This window comes from Myodes glareolus, chromosome 11, assembly GCF_982192425.1.
Source record: "Myodes glareolus chromosome 11, mMyoGla1.1, whole genome shotgun sequence".
NCBI classification, from domain to species: Eukaryota; Metazoa; Chordata; class Mammalia; order Rodentia; family Cricetidae; genus Myodes; species Myodes glareolus.
In genome coordinates, this window is record NC_142036.1 from 64497674 (window position 1) to 64518765 (window position 21092).

General features: G+C 36.7%; 1 pseudogene; it reads left to right on the forward strand.

The window, feature by feature from the left end:
- The first annotated feature begins 8836 nt into the window (after positions 1–8836).
- Positions 8837–9555, forward strand: LOC148120517 (ribose-phosphate pyrophosphokinase 1 pseudogene; annotated as a pseudogene).
- Positions 9556–21092: the final 11537 nt, after the last annotated feature.

The following is a 21092-nucleotide window of genomic DNA, read 5'->3' on the forward strand; positions in this document are numbered from 1 at the left end:
AATTTATATAGTTGGTATTTTATCATATTTTTATAATATGCATGGCTCTCAGAGGTGGCAAGCAGCTCCACCATGTTGGACTGTGCAGGGCAAACAGACAGTGGCATAGTTCCCCTAGCAATACTGAACTTAATTTCATAAGAAGGGCTTAGCATTTTAAGAAGCTCTCCTGGACAATAAAGAATTACAGATACACAATAGGACAGATTCAGACATAAAAGACCTCTAAATAGGTCAGTGTTGGATAAATGTTCATAGGTTTGGAGAGAGAGAAAAAAAGAGTATAGAGAGTTATAAAATGAAGTAAATGGTTTATAAAAAATTAGAACAAAGTCTTTAAAGAGACAGTACACACAGACATAGATTAAAAGGAGTAAATAAAAACAAGCCATATAAAGATGGAAAATTCACAGAGACTCTGGATTATTTATATTATTGTGATTTCTTTGAAATTTTTTTTTTTTTTTTTGTCCGTAAAGGAGCTAAGTACAGAGAGACATTTCAATGTATGGGTTACTGAGCTAAACCTACATACATACTTTAAAGGTATCTTGACTTCAGAATTTGAGTCTAAGGATATGTTTCTTTGGAAAAGAGGTTCTTTTGTTTCCACAGAGAATAAGAACTTATGGAATCATTCCAGGACAGGCTTCAAAGCTACAGAGAAACCCTGTCTCGAAAAAACCAAAAACCAAAACAAAGACTCCCATTGTCACTTCACCTTGTCTCTTATCTTGATTGCTATTTCTGTTTTTTACTTAATAATTTTTTCATTTCTCTTTGACTTTACATTTTTACTCAACAAATATGTGAGAACTTCTTAAAAATCCCTACCTCCACCATTTTAGTAGCACTGTCAATAAAACACAGGGTCCTGTATACATTAGGTAAGCATTCTATCATGAGCTACATACTCAATTCTAACGTTTTACCTTTTTTCTCTTTTCCTTTTGTTTATTTATTTTCTTGTTTTTATATCCCAACCAAAGTTTCACCTCCCTTCCCTCTTCCCAACTCCTCCCCCAACCTCCCCTCTACCAGTTCCCCATCTGCTTCTCCTTTCTTTCTCTGAAGATGCAGGAAGACTTCTTAAAGTTTAATACTAGGCTATAATATACTAGAAACTAATCTTTCTACAATGCTATAAGTCATTTTGGAATTACTACAGGGTTATTTGCTGCAAAACCAAGTGATATCTACCTTAATTAGAGATGTGCATGTCTGATAAACAAAGTAAATCAGAATTATAAAAGTCTTAAACCTAACTTTCATTTAAAATTCAATTTAAATTAAATTTGCATGTATTTAATGTTGAAGCTATAAAGAATTACACAATTTGACATGGTAAATTTCTTCAAGCATATACTGTTTTAATTTTGGGGGAAAGGAATAAACTTAATGTATTATAATAACCAGTGAGATTACCAGTATGGTACATTTTGTGGAAAACTTTCAGGAAATTGCTAGAAAATGCTATCAATATTAAGTTCAGGCTAATATGAATCTTCCCCAAATGACAGCCTAAAGCTAACTTGTAGTCACATAATGTAATCACTAGACTATATCTAATCTTTGTTATGTCTACCTATCACTTTGTAAGACTTGATTTCACTAGTTAAGGACAAATAAATGCATTAGCAGATAAATTATTTTAAGTATTGCTAAGCATGATTTTAAAAGACTGTGATATCAAAAGTGGAGTCAAATAATTTACATACTTGAACACTACTATACAGAAATTGAAAGGCAGCATACACTGCTACTTCATAGCGGGAAAACATAGTTCAGTTAATTTTCAATAATGGCATATATACATGGACACATGAACCAGTCCTCTCAGCACATAAAGTCCTCAGATAGCCCTCCCATTTCCTTTTCACCATGACTGAGCATAACACATACTAATTCTATCAAAATTAATATATTTCTAATTTTTTAATTCATAGAAATTGAATCACAGAGTAATGTAAGCTCTAACACATTTCTTTTTTTTCTAACACATTTCTTTGGCTGGTTTTATTTTATCTTATTTTTTCAGTGATATGGATCAAATTCATGGTTTTGCTTGCTCTCAACTTTCTTTTGAAAAGTGGCAATACATGAATACTTATTGCTACTTAGATCACATTGAATAGCAAAATGCATCCTAAATTATGACTCATTCTACTGTTGACTGGTTTTCTCTCCAAAATATTTTCTTTAACCCAAGGTCTTGAAAATATTTCCATATGTTGTCTTCTAGAATTTTTGTGATTTTAATTTTATAACAAATTACCTATCAGTTGGGAGGTTTTGGATGATATGAGGACTGTAAGACAAAAAGATATATTCTTTCCTTTTTCACTAAAGGTAACTTCAGTTCACAAAGGATTTTTCATTGAAAGTGACAGTTTTTCTTTATTGTATTATGTTGTCATCTTTAAGCCAAATGTAGACCTTATATGTGTCTGTCCACTATTGCTCTTTTTCCCTCTCTCCCCTTGTCTGTCTCAGCTTTCTTCTATATCATATTTTTTTATTCCTAAAGCAATAATACATCATTTCTTACATGCTTACAGCACAGATCCTTCAACTCTGTTTTTAGGTAATCTTATACAAAAAGAATTCTTTCGTGACCTCCAACTTTCATAGTTCCCAAATCTATAAGAATCACAGTGTCTACTGTTGAGAAAAGCCAGGGCCATAAAACTTGACAGACTGACTTCCTAAAAAGATTCTATTTCATAGATGTGGGATATTATCTTGCGTAAACCTATCACACAACAAAGTACAGACAGATTTTATTTTTGCTATTGCTGAAGAAGATAGTTGCCATATAGTGATATGTCCTCAAGGTTGGATGAGGGTAGCCTCGAGGAGCCTGACCTTCATCAGAGTTAATGGCCAGAAAAAAAAATAAGGACTCCAGTCTTATAGGTATAGAAAATTCAATTTTTTCAAAAACTGTACAAAGTTTGGAAATGGAATCTAAATGTCAGTGTTCTAGATGAGCAAGTAAATTAGCTTATATTTTGATATCAGTCCATTGAGAACCTTAATAGGAAAACCTGTTGAATTAGGCTGTTGATCTACAAGAACTCTGAGATGATATAAGGATTTTAAATCAAGAATTATATATTAATTGCTACATACCAAAAGAAAATAAATATGGGAGACACTTCCTTGTTGGCCTTTTTCATTTCTGTTTATAATCAAAAACGGACTTCCATTTGGCAACTTAAAAACTTGATGAAAATTTGAGCACAAAGAATCTTTAAACAGTTGAAAACATATTTAGCTATTTTATATAATTATTTATTTTTAATTCTCAAAGAATTTTTGTGAAATAGTATGTTGTTTTGACTTGAAGAGTTTAAAAATATTTAGTAAAATCACATGAACTTTATTTGTTCTGAAAAACAATTTTTGAAGTTCCAGTGTCTTTAAAAAAACAAAAACTTTAAGTTTGTATGACCATTATATCATTTATATCCATACTTTTGAATTTTATACATGAAAATTATATGTACGGTATGTTAATAAGCACATAAAAATGTATTTTAATAGGATTCTGAGATTTGAAGTTTATAAGAAATGTGACATTAGACAAACTTCTATGTTGATTCTATCTTATATTTTTCTTCTATTTTACTGATTACTGGCCTCTTTATAATTTCTTCTTCATAATTTCAGGCTTCATTCCAGAGGATCAAGAATGGTTCAACAGACAAAAGTCAATTAATGTAATCCACCATGAAAACAAACAAAAAAAAAGAGTATGATCTTGGTTTATTAATACAATTTATTGATTAAGGTCAATTTTGTTATATGTATATTTCTGCTCTTGATTAAGATATTGTTTATGCAGCTCATTTAAAAATGTAATATATATTTAAGAAATATAGGTTAATAGATAGTCATCTATAATAGTCAAGCTTGTGGTCAGGTTAGTTAGGTTTTCTAGATGTACAGAGAAACATTTGAGATGTATAGGGATTCTTCAAATCTTTCAAAGACCTTCAGAATATAACATTCAAAATGTTTTAAGGACTTAAGACTTTTCCTGACAACGAGACACCTCTGCTCCTGGCAGCAGCAATCTACTTTAAGAGTAAAATGGGCACTGAAGAGGTTCCTTACGAAGTTTGTTGGCCATATGGGCAAGAGACTGCTCTTAGCTAGACTACTTCATGAACTGGATGTGCAGGCCCCACAGAGAAATGTCTGGTAAATTTGACTAAAGGTAAGACGATCCTTTGGGTTTTCTACTTCCTGAAAGAGTCTGCCAGACATTCTGTTTGACACAGAAAAAAGTTACTGACAAACTGCCAATACAGGCTGAACTGTCTTTGAAATTTACTGCTTGATGGAAAAGTCTGCCAGATACTATTGGCCTGTAGGCTGTATACAGGTACCCCAATGATAAGAACTTTGGGTGACTGTACAGGCAGTGAGATTTCTCTGCCAATTCTAGAGTTTTGAAAGCTGCTTACAATGCATTTCTTGTTATCTTGGGTAATATTATATTCTTCTGGCGCCTTTGATAGAGTTGAAGACAGATAGTTGTGATTATAGTTTTCCTTAGTTATGATAAAAGGTAAAGTAGATATAAATATTGTAATTGTAATTCTTGCTTGATACCTATTTTGTTATATATAATTTTATTATGTTAAAATTATAATCTTTCTTTTTATTTAAATAGAAAAGGGGAAATGGTGTGGGAGGTCCTTCTGTTGCTTTTATTGGTTAGTGATAAAAAAATCTGCCTGGCCTATGATAGGGCAGAGTAGAGCTAGGCAGAGAAAACTAAGCTGAATGCTGGGAGAAAAAACAAAGATTCAGGAGAAGCCATGGGGCTGCCACCAGAGACCAACATGCTGAAACTTTGCCAGTAAGCTACAGCCACATAGCAATACAGAAATAGTAGAAATGAGTTAATTTAGGATATGTGTTATATAGAAATACAGTTAAGGTATGGCCAAACAATAATGTAAATAACATAGTCTTTGTATGGTTATTTCAAGGATAAGCAGCCGGAAGCAAACAAGCAGCTTCCTACAACAAAAGGTGCCAATGTGAACAAGTGCATTGAGAAAGCTTGGAAAGTAATTCTAGACACAAAAGAACAGAGTTAAGCATGGCTTCATGGTAGTAGCATTTTCTCAGGTGTGTTCTGTTTGCTAGAGGCAAGCACATCTCATTTAAGATAAGCTTCCTGACTCAGCTTTAGCTCCATAAACCTTCCAACAGTCTTAAGAGGACCCACCAGCAAACACTTAAATGGTATTTATGAATAACCAACAGCATGCTTCTTGGTAGTGGCAGGGACGTTGAAACGCCATAGAGTTGTGGTAATAAACATGGCTCTGCCTAGTACCTCCACCATGATGCCAGACTCCTAAAAAGCTAAAGAATGGGGTGGATCCAGCTTTCAAAACCATGACATTAATCCTAGCCATATTGGTTAGCAAATTAAAGACTCATGTGGTTAGAAAAACAGCGATATACAGTAAAGAGAGATTCAGATGAAGAAAATGCCTAAATGGCTTACAGTGTTTAAGAATATATGTAGGCTTGGGGAAAAAAAAAGAAAAAGGATAAAGTCCTTAAAATAAAAAAAAAGAGTAGTTGGATATGATGGCACACACCTTTCGTTTTAACACTTGGAAGGCAGGTGGATCTCTGAGAATTCAAGCACAATCTGGTCTACAGAATGAGTGCCACGATAGCCAAAGATACACAGAGAAACCTAGTCTCAAAAAAACCACAAGTTAAAAACAAGAATAAAAGAAAGAGTTGAAATTAAATCCACATAAAGATGGAAAATACACAGAGAGACTGGAAACTGTATATTATTGTGTTGTCTTTGAATTGTGTGACTTCTGAGGAAGGAGCAAGAGCTGCTAAAGTTATTTTATTATAAATGTTGCTGGATTAATCCAATATATATAATTTGAAAATGTCTTGACTTCAAGATTTAAGTCAAAAGATTCTTACTTTGGAGAAGAGGTTTTGTTTTTATTTCTACAGGAAATAGGAGGCTATGAATTCATTCTGGGTTAAGAAAAATCAGGTTTTATCAAGGAATACCCCCTGAGAAATCTCTGATAGGAGCAGACAGCTCAGATGTCTGTGTTCTATATCCAGCACAGCATCAAGGCTACGGGTGAGATGATCAAGCCTCATGGAATATTCCAGTCAGGACTTGACCATAATTCCAAATTTTCTTTAGGTCTCCATAAGATTATCAATCCCCCATTCAGCAGGAAGTAGCTTGCAAAACTATGCCAACGTTCCAGAAAATATGAATTATGGATGTTTTTCTTTGTTTAGACTGTTGGTTATAGGTTGTTATAAATAATGGTCTGGGAAAAAAAGCTAAACAAAGGAGATTAGATTCAGAGTTCTTGTATTAAAAAAATACAATGGGGGTAGTGCTGTGGGACAATTATCTTGTACCCTGTCATTTATATTGTATTGTTTTAATAAAACTCTGATTGGTCAGTAGCCAGGTAGGAAGTATAGGTGGGGTAACCAGGCAGGAAGTAGAGGTAGGGCAACAAGAACAGAATTCTGGTAAGTAGAAAGGGTCCGTCTGTAGTCATAAACCAGATGCAGAGGAAGCAAGAGGAGAATGCCTCACTGATAAAAAGGCACCAAGCCATATGGCTAACATAAACAAGAATAATGGGCTAATTTAAGATGTAAAAATTAATTAATAAGCCTGAGCTAATAGACCAACCATTTATAATTAATGTATACCTTGGTGTATTTCTTTGGGATGAACAGCTGTGGGACCAGGCAGGACAGAAATCTTAGTCAACAGTAGCCAGAAATTGGAAACAACCCAGATGTTCCTCAACAGAAGAATGTATAAATAAAATGTGTTACATTTACACAATGGACTGTTACTCAGATGTTTGAAATAAATGACATCAAGAAAGTTGCAGGAAATGAGTGGAACTAGAAAAAAAATTAATCCCAAGTCTAGTAACCCAGAGTCAAACATGATACATACTCACCTCATGATAGGTGTATATTAGCTAATAAATACAGAGAGACTAAGTAGAAACTAAGGCTCTAAGGGGTACATATTGATCTCCCTGGGAAGAGGAAATAAACTGTTCTTTTTGCAGGTGGACTGGGGGCTTGTGAGAATGAGAACATGAGGGATTAGGTAAGGGTAGAGATGGAGGAAGAGAGAACATGGAGAGATGACTAGAATTTGGGGACATTTGGTAAGCTGTGTGGAAATGTTCAGTAGGAACTCCCAGGACCCACAAGGTGACCCTATTAAAGACTCCTAGTCATGGAGGATAAAATATGAAGTCTGGACTGGCCATCTTCTGCAGCTAGGCAATTTCTGGGGGTAGAACTGGGATACAAATCCAGCAACAAAATCTGTTAGCTAAAATCGATCCTGCCTGCAAGATGTGTAGAGGCAATGCAGGCATAAAACTCGTGGGAGATGTCAAGCAATGACTGGTGGAACTTGAGTCCCATACCACAAAAGGACATCCATGTCCAACGCTGCCTGGATGATCAGGAACTGCAGACTGGATAGTTCAGAGACTTTAAAAAAGAAAAATATAAAGATTCCTAATGATATGCAGCTGTACTCATAGATCAATACCTAACCCAATAGCCTCAGAGAGACTTCCTCTGGCAGATGATGGGAGGAGATGCAGTGACCCACAGCCAAAATTAGGTGAAGAGATAGCCCGAATTCTGGACCTTCATCCATATCCTTCCCTTGGAGGTCAGGGGACCCTATGGAAAAAGAAGAAGAAGAACTGTAAGGCCCAGAGGGACCAAGGATATCAGAAGATCATGACACACAGGATTAGCTAAGCAGGGCTTATAGGGGTTTATAGAAACTTAAGTGACAATCACAGAACCTGCATGGGTCCTAGGTCCTCTGCAATTCTGTTATGTTTGTTAGCTTGGTGTTTTTGTGGGACCCATAACAGTGGGAGTTGGGATGTCTCTGACTCTTTCACCTGTTCTTGGAAATATTTTCCTCCTACTGAGTTGTCTCATCCAGGCCTGATGTGAGAGCTTGTGCCTCGTCTTATTGTATCTTGTTATGCTGTGTTCAGTTAATATCTCTGGGAGGTCTTCTCTTTCCTGAAAGGAAATGAAGGAGTGGATCTGGAGGTGGGGGAGGAGGAAAGAAACTATTAGGAGTGGAGGGGGACAAAACATGATCAGAGTATATTGTATGAGAGAATAAAAAAGAAACATTTTTTTCTCTGTTTCTTAAAAGCAATTACCTCTTAATTTTTCTGGCTTCTTGGGAGAGATATTTATATCACTGAAATTTAGAGGATTTTTATTTCTAATTATGACCTTAAACTATACCATCTTCTCTGAAATACAAAGGGAATGATCTAAGCAAGCTGAACCTTAAAAAACTGTCAGGTGATGCAATTTCCTAGCTCTATTTGATGGCTGCTCATGTTAAAGTGAGCAGTAGGGATCACATCAAGAAATGCTGGTGTAGTAAGATGGCGGAGTAGGAACGCGGTCCGGTGGGTTTTCAGGATACCGGCTGACTTACCATCCTGTCTCCGCAGTGGCAGTAACCACTGAGCAAAGAGCGCGTCCGTGTAGTTGCCCAAAATGCCGAATATCAAAATCTTCAGCGGGAGCTCCCACCAGGACATATCACAGAAAATTGCTGACCGCCTGGGCCTGGAGCTAGGCAAGGTGGTGACTAAGAAATTCAGCAACCAGGAGACCTGTGTGGAAATTGGAGAAAGTGTACGTGGAGAGGATGTCTACATTGTTCAGAGTGGGTGTGGTGAGATAAATGACAATCTAATGGAAGTTTTAATCATGATTAATGCTAGCAAGATTGCTTCAACCAGCGGGTTACTACAGTCATCCCGTGTTTCCCTTATGTCCGCCAGGATAAGAAGGATAAGAGCCGGGCTCCCATCTCAGCTAAGCTTGTTGCAAATATGCTATCTGTCGCAGGAGCGGATCATATTATCACCATGGATCTACACGCATCTCAAATTCAGGGCTTTTTTTGACACCCCAGTGGGCAATTTATATGTAGAGCCAGCTGTCTTAAAGTGGATAAGGGAGAATATATCTGAGTGGAGAAACTGTACTATTGTCTCACCTGATGCTGGTGGAGCCAACAGAGTGACCTCCATTGCAGACCGATTGAATGTGGATTTTGCCTTGATTCACAAGGAACGGAAGAAGGCCAATGAAGTGGACCGCATGGTGCTAGTAGGCGATGTGAAGAATCGGGTGGCTATTCTTGTGGATGACATGGCTGACACTTGTGGTACAATCTGTCATGCCGCTGACAAACTTCTCTCAGCCGGAGTCACCAGAGTTTGTGCTATCCTGACTCATGGAATCTTTTCTGGCCCAGCCATTTCTCGCATCAACAACGCATGCTTTGAAGCAGTAGTCACCAATACCATACCTCAGGAGGAGAAGATGAAACACTGCTCCAAAATACAGGTGATTGACATCTCCATAATCCTGACAGAAGCCATCAGAAGAACCCACAATGGCGAGTCTGTCTCCTACCTGTTCAGCCATGTTCCTTTATAACAGAAAGACTTCTGACGCTTTTTGAAAATAAACCAACCCCACCCCTCATGATTCCTGGTATTTGAGTTCATCAGAAGACCCAGCTTGCTCCAGTGTAGATTTTTACTTCCCACATTAGATGCATTAGAATTTAGCCTAAATTGGAAAAAGACAGATTATGGTTAATTGCTAGGATGTCCTAGGATGTGTTGTTTCATCCTGCCTTGCTTGTTTATTTTGTGAGCCTTGCAGCTTTAACTAGAGGTCAGCTGCTGAAAGATGTATAGACTATTGAGAATATTCCACAAGGTCCATAGGATATAATTGACAGAGCTCATACTCCATTGCATACAAATGCTTTGGGGTTTTTCTTCATTCAGAATGACTAGCAACAAAGTCAACCCATATGTGATACATTTTCAGAGGTTTGTGCTAAACTGTAGCAAGAGCCCTGAGCATCCTTAAACATAGTTCCAGTAGTTAAGCACCCTGTTAGACAGGGGCAGGTAGCTCGATGCGGTAATTAACTTTTGGGAGGAAGAAGCCTGATCCATTGCCGTCTGTTTAGCTCTATAGCTTGAATTCTCTACACCTGTTCCTTTCCATTTGGCTTTACCTTCAGCCATCTTGACCTTTTCCTAGCCAAAAATATCTTGGACTCAGTGATCATTATGCTTGTACCATAATCTTCTGTAAGACAAACTTGCTTCTTGATATGTAGCTGCTAGCTTTCACATTAGATACCTTGCTGTAGTGTAGTCTTCCTTAGCCTATTACCACTGTGGCAGTAGGTTTGAGGTGGTGTCCTAGTGCCTTTTGATTACGTATTTAAGTATTTACTTTTCATCTTTCTTGGATCCATTTGGTCTCTCAATTGAACCGATTTCTACTAAATGATTTGGTGTTATAGTCTCTTGTTGAGAACTTAATAAAATGTCTGTTAATGTATGCAAAAAAAGAAATGCTGGTGTAAATCAAAACATAATAAGACTTGAATATGTGGTCAAGGAATTACACTTATTTCTAATGTGATCTTATTGGTCGTAGAAAGCATATCATCAACTTTTTAAATAAGTGATATTTTTGCCAATATGTATAATGCATTGATAGCACAGAAGTGACTCCTTGTGATTTCCCATCTGGATATACTGCTGGTTTGAATTAAAAACAAACAAACAAACAAATAAACTCTTACGGGTTTAGCAACATTAAATTTCTGAATGGTGAGAAAGACACATTAAAATTTAAACTGTAAAGGCATTAATTGATTTTAAAATCCAAGTAAGTATATAATCAACATCTCCAAAATGCCAACCTCGGTAATGATGGTGAAAAAAATAGTTGTGCCATGGATGAGAGAATAACTCCTGAAAGAAAAAAAAAGTTCTAAATCTAATGAGCATTGTGTTTATATTAAGAACAGGACTTTTAAGAGTTGCTTAGATCATGAATGGATCAATATCATCATCTTGCAAATAATTTGTCAAAGTGTTTTTCTTATAAAAGGATGAGTTCTACCTGATTTTTCTCACTTGTTCTCCCACTGGGGGATGCAAACACAAAGCCTAGTGAAAAATTAGTACCCTGCTGTTGGACCTCAGAGACTCTAGAACCATGAGTCAAATACACTTTTGCCTTTAATTTACTTAATCTGGATTCTCCTATACTTACTGCAATCACACTGGGAGAAAATTGGAGTCTTACCAGGAAGTGAGGCTGTGTGGTAGCAAATACCTAACATGGAAGTAGCTTCAGAACTGAGCAAGCAGCAGCAGCCCTAAGAAATATAAAAAGAAGCCTTGACTGCCATGAGTGAGTGGAGAATTAGGGATACTTATCAAGAAAGTTTGGAAAAAGGGAGCTGTCTGAAATAGATGAACTTTTGCATAAGTATTTGTGACAATAATGTCTAAAGAAATGTGGAGAGTGAGATCATCCTGATGAGGTACTGAAAGGAAAAGACCATGTTCAGAACTGGAACAAAGCCACCCTTGCCTATAACTGCAAAGAACTGGGCAGAATTTCATGAGCATCCTAAGACTTTATAGAATACAGAACTTAAAAGCAAATTGGGAAACTGGGTGGGAGAGGCACACACCTTTAATCTCATCACTCAATCTCTGTGAGTTCAAGACCAGACCAATATGGTCTGGAAAAAAAAGCAGAAAATAGTACTATCTTTGTTAAGTAACCACTAAGCACAGAAGCAATCCTCCCTAGTGTGATACTCTTAATTACATGCATTGAGATATATTGAGAGATATAGTGTTTTAATAGCTATGCCCCCCATAGACTCCTGTATTTTAATGCTTGATTCACAGGGAGTGAAACTATTAAGAGGTGTAGCCATTTTGGAGCAGATGAGACCTTGTTGGAGGAAGTGCATCATTCTAGAGATGGGTCTTGATGTCTCTTATATGCTCAAGTCACATCTAGTGTGGTGCACAGTGTTCACAGTGTGCTGCCTGAGAAATCAAGATGTAGTACTCTCAGGTCCTTCTCCAGGATAATATTTGTCTGCTTGCTGCCATGTCCCACCATTGATGATAATGGACTAAACCTCTGAAGCTGTAAGGCAGCCCCAAATAAATGTTTTTCTCTACAACAGTTGCCATAGTCATGAAGTCTCTTCAAGGCAATAAAGCCCTATGATAAGAAAGAAGAAATGGCAAGATGAATTTGGAATTAAAAGGGAAAATGCATAGTATAGACATATAAAAAGGTTATGAAGAGAATAAAAGGGTATGACCAAGTGATCCTATACAGACACTTCGGTAGATGGGAAGGTGTTGGCTGCTATTGATTTACAAAGGTTGTTCTTTCTCTTTATAAGTAATGTGTTGGTTAGTCTACATAACCAAGTTTTGCTGATCCCCTTCCTTCTTCCAAGTCTGAGGAGGCTGCACCTGCTATCAGAGACTTGGAGAAATAATAGACCAGGAAAATAAGAAAGATGTGATGCTGGGCCTACCAGTGTTGCTTGCTCTTTGAACTCAATCTATGTTGCTTGGCTTAAGAGGTTTCAATTGAGACTTGAAGTCCTCTCAGGATTTCATGTGTTAATCTAGCAGATTCTATGAATGTGCAATGAGAGCTGCTGAGGAATGATTCTTTCACCTAGAATACAAAGGGTGTTTTGAGATACTTTAGGATACAGACAGAGGCTTGTCACAGGGACTGAGTTAGATCAGAGAGAATACATTATTAGGAAGATACAGAATAGAAATATGGTCTCAGAGGTGGAAAGGCTATAGAAGACCCACCAGGAGAATGTCTACCTTGAGAGGTCAGGATGGTAAAACATGGGCACTGGACTGGATGAACTGCAAGAGTGATATTCCAACCCATTTAAGAAGCTAGGTGTACCAGGCCTAATGAAGCTATTATAGTACCATTAAAATCAAATTAAGGGAAAAGCATTGCCTCCTACCCTAGGGAATGAATTATATCTTTATTTGGAGACAGAAAATTGTCTCTTCCTTAAGAGTTAATCTATTTGTGCAGGGTCAATATTCTCAATAAAGGATCATTCATCAGGAAGAAAAGAGCAGACCTAGAAAGTGGGTTTATATTAAGCCATTCTGAAGAGATGGATAGAATTATTATCCCTTTAGTGAGATAATGTACCTTTTCTTCCCAGAATTCCTGATCCCTAGATCAGTACCTAAGAACTTCCATGAGGAAAGAAAAAACTATTCCCTTTTTTCTCTTTAGCCTCTCACTTTTGGATGCTGCCTGGAGCCTGGCTGCACTTGCTCTGGTACCTCGGGCTTGTTTATTGCTTCTCTAAAGCTCCCCTCTCTGCCATATGACTGTTAGTCTGTCATGTGGCTGGGTGACTTCTAAATTCTTAACTCAAGTTGCATACCTCCCATTCTCCCTACCCCCTCTCTTTTCTGTTTATGTCTTCTAACTGCTGAGGATTATAGCCTGCCTATTTTGGAGTCTTAAAACTCTTGTGAGATTAGCATCAAGTATCTGTTTAGATTCATTCTTAAATTTTTGTTAATAAAACTAAGAATATCAACAGTTCCTGGGACCTTTATTACCCCAGCAGAAAAGTCACAGGAGTGAGTCAGGATGCAAAAGGCTACGAATGCCCTTATCTATCCCAGTCAGTGTCCAGAAAGCAGAGCTTGAACTGAATAAAAATCATTCTCCATCTTTAAAGGTTTATGTGGTTTCTAAGTTGAGCCTTAACTTGGGGCCTGTTTTCCTGTTCTTTTTTTTTTCTGCTGTACCATCTTGGAACAGACATGCTTATCCTACATCTGCTTCACCACCACGTTTTGGAAAAAGCTTGTTTAAATCTATAGATTCACAGCTGAAGGAAATTTGCCTCAGAGTGCACTGTTATTTGATTCACATCTATATCTGATTGAAATCTGTCTTTGAATTTGGGGCTCTATAGTTGATGCTGGACCTATTCAAATCTGGAGCTACTGAAAGGGAATGAATACTTTTTTTAATGCAAGAAATAAGTGCACACTGGAGGAAGGAAGCATAGACCACTATGGCGTGAATGTTCTCTCCAAAACATATGCTGAAATTTAATGCTGTTATAGTTGTATTATGAAGAAATGCCTTTAAGAGGTGACTAAAGGCAAAACTCTTATGGATAGCTCAATGTCATTACCATGAGGAAGGATTAATACTGACAGGAGTGTGTTATCCAGAAAATTAGTCTAGCCTTAGTTTCCCATCCTTTTCTTTTCTGTCTCCTCCATGTTACCATCTCCCTCGCCCCTATTATTTCCCCTTGTTTCTCTCATGTTCATGGGGAGCCCCTTTCTTATCTGATAAGGCAGCAAGAAGGAGCCATTATCATGCATTTTTGTCTTGCCAGCCTTCCCCTATAAACAAATATATTTACTGTTTCCAGTGTAAGGTACTTACGCTATTACAACTGAAGAAAGAACATTAGCAGAGGAAGTAAAGAGATAAAAAAGTTAAGGCTATAAGTATTTTCTCACATGCTCTGTTCATATTGGGTTCATTCTTTAAATGTCAAATAGGGAGCAGACATAATTCTTAGTAGTAATTGCTCAGAAATGAACTTAATAGCAAAGAGAAGAAATTAAGAGCTGCAGAAACATAAAAGTGAATTATAAATACAAAAAATGTCATTATTCTCTGCAACTCCACAGAAAAATGTGATCTAATAATCAAGAAAAATAAAGTTAGCATCAAGCAATGCTATAGTAGAACATTTGCTTAAAATATTGGCCACCCTTTCTTTGGAAGATGCTGCACATTCATTTCCCGGCTGCCAATACCGAAATAATCATACAGAAACTGTATTATTACAACTCTGATTGACTTGTTGACTCACAATTCTTATTGGCTAGCTCTTATATCTTAAATTAACCAATTTCTCTTAATATGTATATTGTCAAGTGGTTGTGGCCTGTCAGTAAGATTCTACCCAGCATCTGTCTGCTGCAGAAACTACATGGTATTCACAGCATATAGAGTGAAATCTCACATTACCTCAGCTTTTCTATCTAAATAAAAAGAGAGATTTAAACTTAGCATAGCAAGATTACATACAAAAAAGAGTTATCAAGTAAGAATTATAGTTACAATATTTAGTTAATTTACATTTGACAAATTAAGGAAAATACTCTATCATCTATCCTGTCTTTGTGAGTCTAAATTCTTTTATCTAATACATCTTTTATCATAAGGAAAACTATAATTATAAATACTTTTTCTTCAACTCTATTAAAGACCTAGAAGGATAAAATATTACCTAAGTTAACAAGAAGTGCATTGTAAGCAACTTCCAAAACTCTAGAATTGACAGAAGCATCTCATTTCCTGGACAGTCACCCAAAGTTCTTCTGTAACATTGGGACACCCACCTTCAGCCTATTGACCCATAGTATCTGGCTAAATTTTCCACATAGCAGGAAATTTCAATGACAGTTCCATCTATATTGTCAGTTTGTCAGTCATGTTTTTCTGTGTCCTACAGAATGTCTGGCAGAATCTTGCATGAAGCAGAAACACTCCCCCCAAAAAAACATCTCACCTTTAGGCAAGTTCAGTAGTCATTTTTCTGTAGGTCCTGTATGTCTAGTTCATATAACATAACATCAAGCAGTCAGGCAAGTGTAGTTTCTTGCCCAAATAGCTTGCAAACTCCATAAGAAGCCACTTTGATGCCCATAATCCTCTTGAAGTAGATTGGAGCTGCCAGGAGCAAATGTGTCTCATTGTTATAAAAAGTCCAAAGTTTGTAAAACATTTAAAATGCCATATTCTGTTAGTCTTTGAAAGGACTGAAGAATACCTATCTAACTAAAATATATGTCTATATATCTAGAAAACATAACATGACTACAAGCTTGACTATTACAGATGATTATTTATCAACCTATATTTTAATTGTACATTACATTTTTTAGTGAGCTACACAAACATAATACCTTAATCAGGAGCAGAAATATATATAACAAAATTGACTTTAAATTTATATTAATAAAACAAGATCCACACCAAAGCATGGTATTCATTTCTATAGACTATCCTCCATTAAATGCAAACAAATATTTATAAATAATATTTGGGAATTTAGGTGTAGTTCTCTCCAAACTGCCTCCTGCTTTTTTGGGTGAAATAATTTTAAGGGTTTATGAAGATTTTTCAGTTGATTTTGTTCTATTGAACCACATTAGTCTAAAAGGAATCCACAGGTTCTCATCCTCTTTGGAAGCAAAAGCAGAACATTTTTCCCAAAGCAACATATCCTTAGACACAAATTTTGAAGTCGAGATACCTTTTCTTGTGCTGAGTCAGTTAGCCTTTTTTTTTTTCTAAAGAAGCCGCAGGTCCCTGGCTCACAGCCAGCAAACAAAGCTCATCTGGGAAAAAAATATGTGACTTCCAAGAAGCTGCACTAAACTCTGTTCTTTTGTGTCTAGAATTTATTCCCAAGCTTCCTCGGGTTTGACATAGGTGTAGTCAGCCCCATGTTGATGAATAATCTGTTGGAAGAGGCTGCTTGTTTGTTTCCCAGCCACCCAGACCTGAAATAATCACATAGAAACACTGCTTGGTCTACTAGCTCACACTTCTTATTGGCTAGCTCTTATACCTTAAATAAACCAATTTCTATTAATCTGTGTATTGTCAGGTGTTTGTGGACTACTGGCAAGGTTCCATCTTGTATCTGGCATATATCTCCTGCAACAGCTACGTGGCTTCTTCTTTGACTCTGCCTATTTTCTCCTCCTAGATCTACTTGGAACTTCTGCCTACTCTGTATTGCAATAGGTTCAAAGTTGCTTCTTTATTAACCAATGGTATTCATAGCATACAGAGGGGAATCCCACATCATCTTTTAAGTCCTTTTAAAAGCTTCTTTCTCAATTTGAAAGATGCCAAATCACCTCTATTCCCTGATACAGATTTACTTACAATGCAAAAGAAACATTTGACTGGCCAAATAAGCAAACATTCTACAGAAAATGAAATCCAGATTCCCTCTTCTAAGAGAAAAGATAGAATGGTAAAATGAGCCCAATGGAGTTACATAGAAATTAGAGATATCAAAATAAATGTGTATTTTTGTTAAACTAGATAGACAGATAAGAAAGCAAATAAGATATCTCTTTGTACATGAATAAGAATGCATGCATATATTTGTTTGCTTTTGTTTTTTTTGTTTTATATCTTTCTACTGAGAGAACATAGAAGTATGATTCCCTAGTAAAGGAAAGTCCACTAAGTGCTTAGACCTTTGTAATTGTATGGTCTGTGTGCATATATGCAAATATATTGCTAATATAAAATAAACATGAAACCAGTTCAATTTTCTCTGAAGTTTTTATGGTCATCCACATAAACCTTATCTACAATCTAACTAACTATGAATTGGCCAATTTATTTGCCTGCATCTAATCTTTCCATCCATGTTTATCTAGACATGGATAAGATACTCACACTGTAGCTGCAAACAACACAGGAAACTTTCCATACCTTCTGCTTCTTAGCTCATGTTAGTAAGATAATTATTAACTAGAACAAAAAAGAACATATATGTATGTTCATGTTGTTGTCATTGCAAGCACAATAGGGACACTGAATCATGGGCCAGGAAACAGAATGGCTAGGAAAGTAGTAAGGTGTGTCATCCCCCTCTAAAAAACATTATGACTAAATACAAGCCTCTCTTAATTCATGATTAAATGGGTGAATATGAGTACTTTAATCCAAGGAACAAGCCATCAAAAAAGTCCCCAAGGTTTGACATATTGAATAAATACCAAAGAAATCACTGTACCCAGATAATAAAGAAGAGAAGGTGAGGGGGCTGTGATAAAATCTAAAAGAGTGTAATGGTACATGCCTTTAGTCTCAGCACTTGGCAGGCAGAGACATGTGGATCACTTTGAGTCTGAGGTTAAGTTGGTAAGAAATTCAGAATCTGACTTTTATAATTATAGCAAAGATTCATTCAGGAAATAGATTTCACAATTTAATACACATATATAGAGAAACATATTTATTCCTATCTACCCCAAACTAGAATGACCTTGTTTCACTAGTAGAGATATTTTCCTTTGGGGTATTTAATTTCAAGTTTCAAGTATCAGAGCTGAATAAAGGTATATAAAACACTTTCCAATTTGGTTTATATAGCAATTAATTCCTTACCCTGCCTCCAAACTGATCCTAGAGCTTTCTTTCTCCATAAGTTTTATGTACACAGAAGTAATATTTTTCTGGAAAGTGGGCATACCTAAGGAATATAAATATCATCTGACTTCAGAAAATCCATGCTACTGTCTATGACATAATATAATGATAATGTGTCAAACAATTTAATACAGAATAAAGATACACTAGTCTTCCCAGAAAGTCCTTGATTGTACCTTCCTTCTCAGAGCTGTTGGAATGCTCTTTAACCCTGTAATAGAATATCCTTGGTCTCTGCTTCTTTAATAATGCCATCATTGTTTGTAGCTCTCCAAGAATAGCTATTAGTTCACAAATGAGTGTTTTCAGTTAGGTTTTTGATACTTTTATCATTCTTCTTGAGCTGATGTTAGCAAGGTTAGGCAAAATGGTTTTCTCTTTTCTCTATTATATCATTACTAAATTGACTGTCTCTTGGCTTCAAGAATGATTTCAGAAATATGACCATAAAACAGTGACTTCTCATTACACCTGGAAGCTACAGGAGTAGAGTATTTATAATCTCATTATCTCAGTGGATAGTTGTAGCAGTGTGTATGTGCTCATTATCTCTATTGGGGATTGTAATGAAATATATATATAGTCTCATTTTCTGTGCTGTGGACTTGCAGGGTTACATTTAAATTGAGTATTCTAGACTTTAAGTAAAATAAGGTGGGTGGGTTACTAGTTGAATGTGCACCTAGATTTTTTCCCAATTAGTGTTTCCATTTTTACATATATTTAATATTTACTTCTCACATTTCTACAATTACAAAATTCTAGTAATAGTGGGCAAATAAGAAAACAGAATGAATAGAAATACTAACAAAATTTAAGTTAAGACAAAACAATCCCTCAATAAATGGGCAAACTACTGATCTTTTATTCCATCCTTAGCATTGTCATTTGTTTGAAAAATAGAAGAGATAAAGTTATATGAAAAACAAAAAGTATTTTACTTTTCCATTTTTTGCTTCTGTGTCAGATATGCCATTATGACCAATACCTGGGAGAAACAGTTTAATGAAGAAGGGGTTGATGCTCACATGTACATCCAAGGATTCAGTAAAGGCAGGTGTGTTCCCATTCTTTTGGCTGTGTGACAAATTGAGAATCATGGCAGACTGGGAATAGTGGGCCAGACCTGTTATCTGTGTGATGATTTCCATGAGGAAGCAGAGAGAGGAATGGACCAGGTACACCCCTTACAAGCATGCCTCCAGTGGTCTACTTCTTCCACAAAAGCTCTCTCTCCTGCTTGCTACCATTTCACAACAATGACATCTAATTACCAGTCATCAAATCAACTGACGATGTCTTGAGGATCAACTCCTCCACATGTAAGACTTTATTGACTGCCTCATTTCCAAACCAAAACAAGCCTCAATTTACTCCCATAGGAATCAACTATCCTACATGAAACATCATAAGATTTACATTTTATTATAATACATAGCTAAAATATGATGATTTAGTTTTAAGCATGCTTACACCTATAATGTTGTACAATCTTATAGTAGTTGCTGGATGGTCGTATTAAAGATGAATAGAAGTAGTAGTCTGTCTGCAAAGAAAGATGACACAATACACTGTCATGTAGTTTATTAAATAAAATGGCCTCAGTACCATTATGATCCTCAAGATGAGAAGAAAAGGATTAGACAAAAAATAATGCAATACATGAAAATCTGAACATGATGGGTCCTTAAAGGAAAATGGCGACTTTTCTTAATGCCTGGAAATGAGCTTTCTTAAGAGTGGGAATAAAGTTGCTATGAACAGAGATGAGCAAGTGTCTTTGTGGTAGGATGGAGCATCTTTTGGGTTCATTTCCTGAAGTAATATTGCTGGGTCTTGAGGTAAATTGATTCCTAGTTTTCTGAGAAATCACCATATTGATTTTCAAAGTGGCTATACAAGTTGGCACCCCCACCAGAAATGGAGGAGTGTTCCCCTTTGCTCCACATCCTCAAAGGCATGAGCTGTCACTTGTGTTTTTCATCTTAGCCATTCTCACAGGTATGAGATGGAACCTCAGAGTCGTTTTGATTGATGGTTAAGGATGTCGAACATTTTTTAATTGTTTTTTGAGTCACTTGAGTTTCCTCTGTTGAGAACTCTCTGTTTAGATCTATGTGGCAGTGTGTACCTGGTCTTATTGTAGCTCTTCATGCTATGTTTGTTTGATGTCCCTCGGGTCCCTGCACTTAAGGGGAGACAGAATGGACATAGATGTAGGGCCCTGTCTTCCCTGTTCCTTGAGGCCGAAGCACAGGATGCAAGAATTGTTTACGCTAACCAGTTTAACTTCCCCTGTTCATTCTGGCAGCCGGAGGGAATTAGTTCAAAGCTTTGTTTCTGTCATTGCTATGATAATTTCACCTGCTAAGAAAGGTCTTCACAGGCGCCCTAAATCTCCTCCCATCCGTCAGGGTTCCCAGCTCGATACCCCCTGCATGGAGGCTCAGGCCGCTGGCCACAGGTGGTCAACACTATGATCTCACTTCCAGGTGGGAGGGGGCTCTCGTCCTCTTGCCTCCAAGTATATAAGCCTGAATAAAGTGCTGAATAAAGATTGACATTTACCCTTTGGGCAAATGATCCGATCTCTGTGTGTGTGTGTGTGTTCAACTCCTAGGATAATGATCCAGACTCATGGCTGGTACAGGAAGCACGCCCTGTATCGGAAAGTGGGGTTTCCGCAGATTCAGGCGGAGCACATAGAGGAGAAGGGATGTGTGGGAGAGGTTGGAAGGGGGGAGGAAGAAGAGATGGTGGTAGAGATGCAGTATGTGAGCGAAGAATTCAAAAAGAAAAATATATAATATGGAACATAAACAAGAGTGAGAATGAAAGAAAAGTGAGTGGAGGGG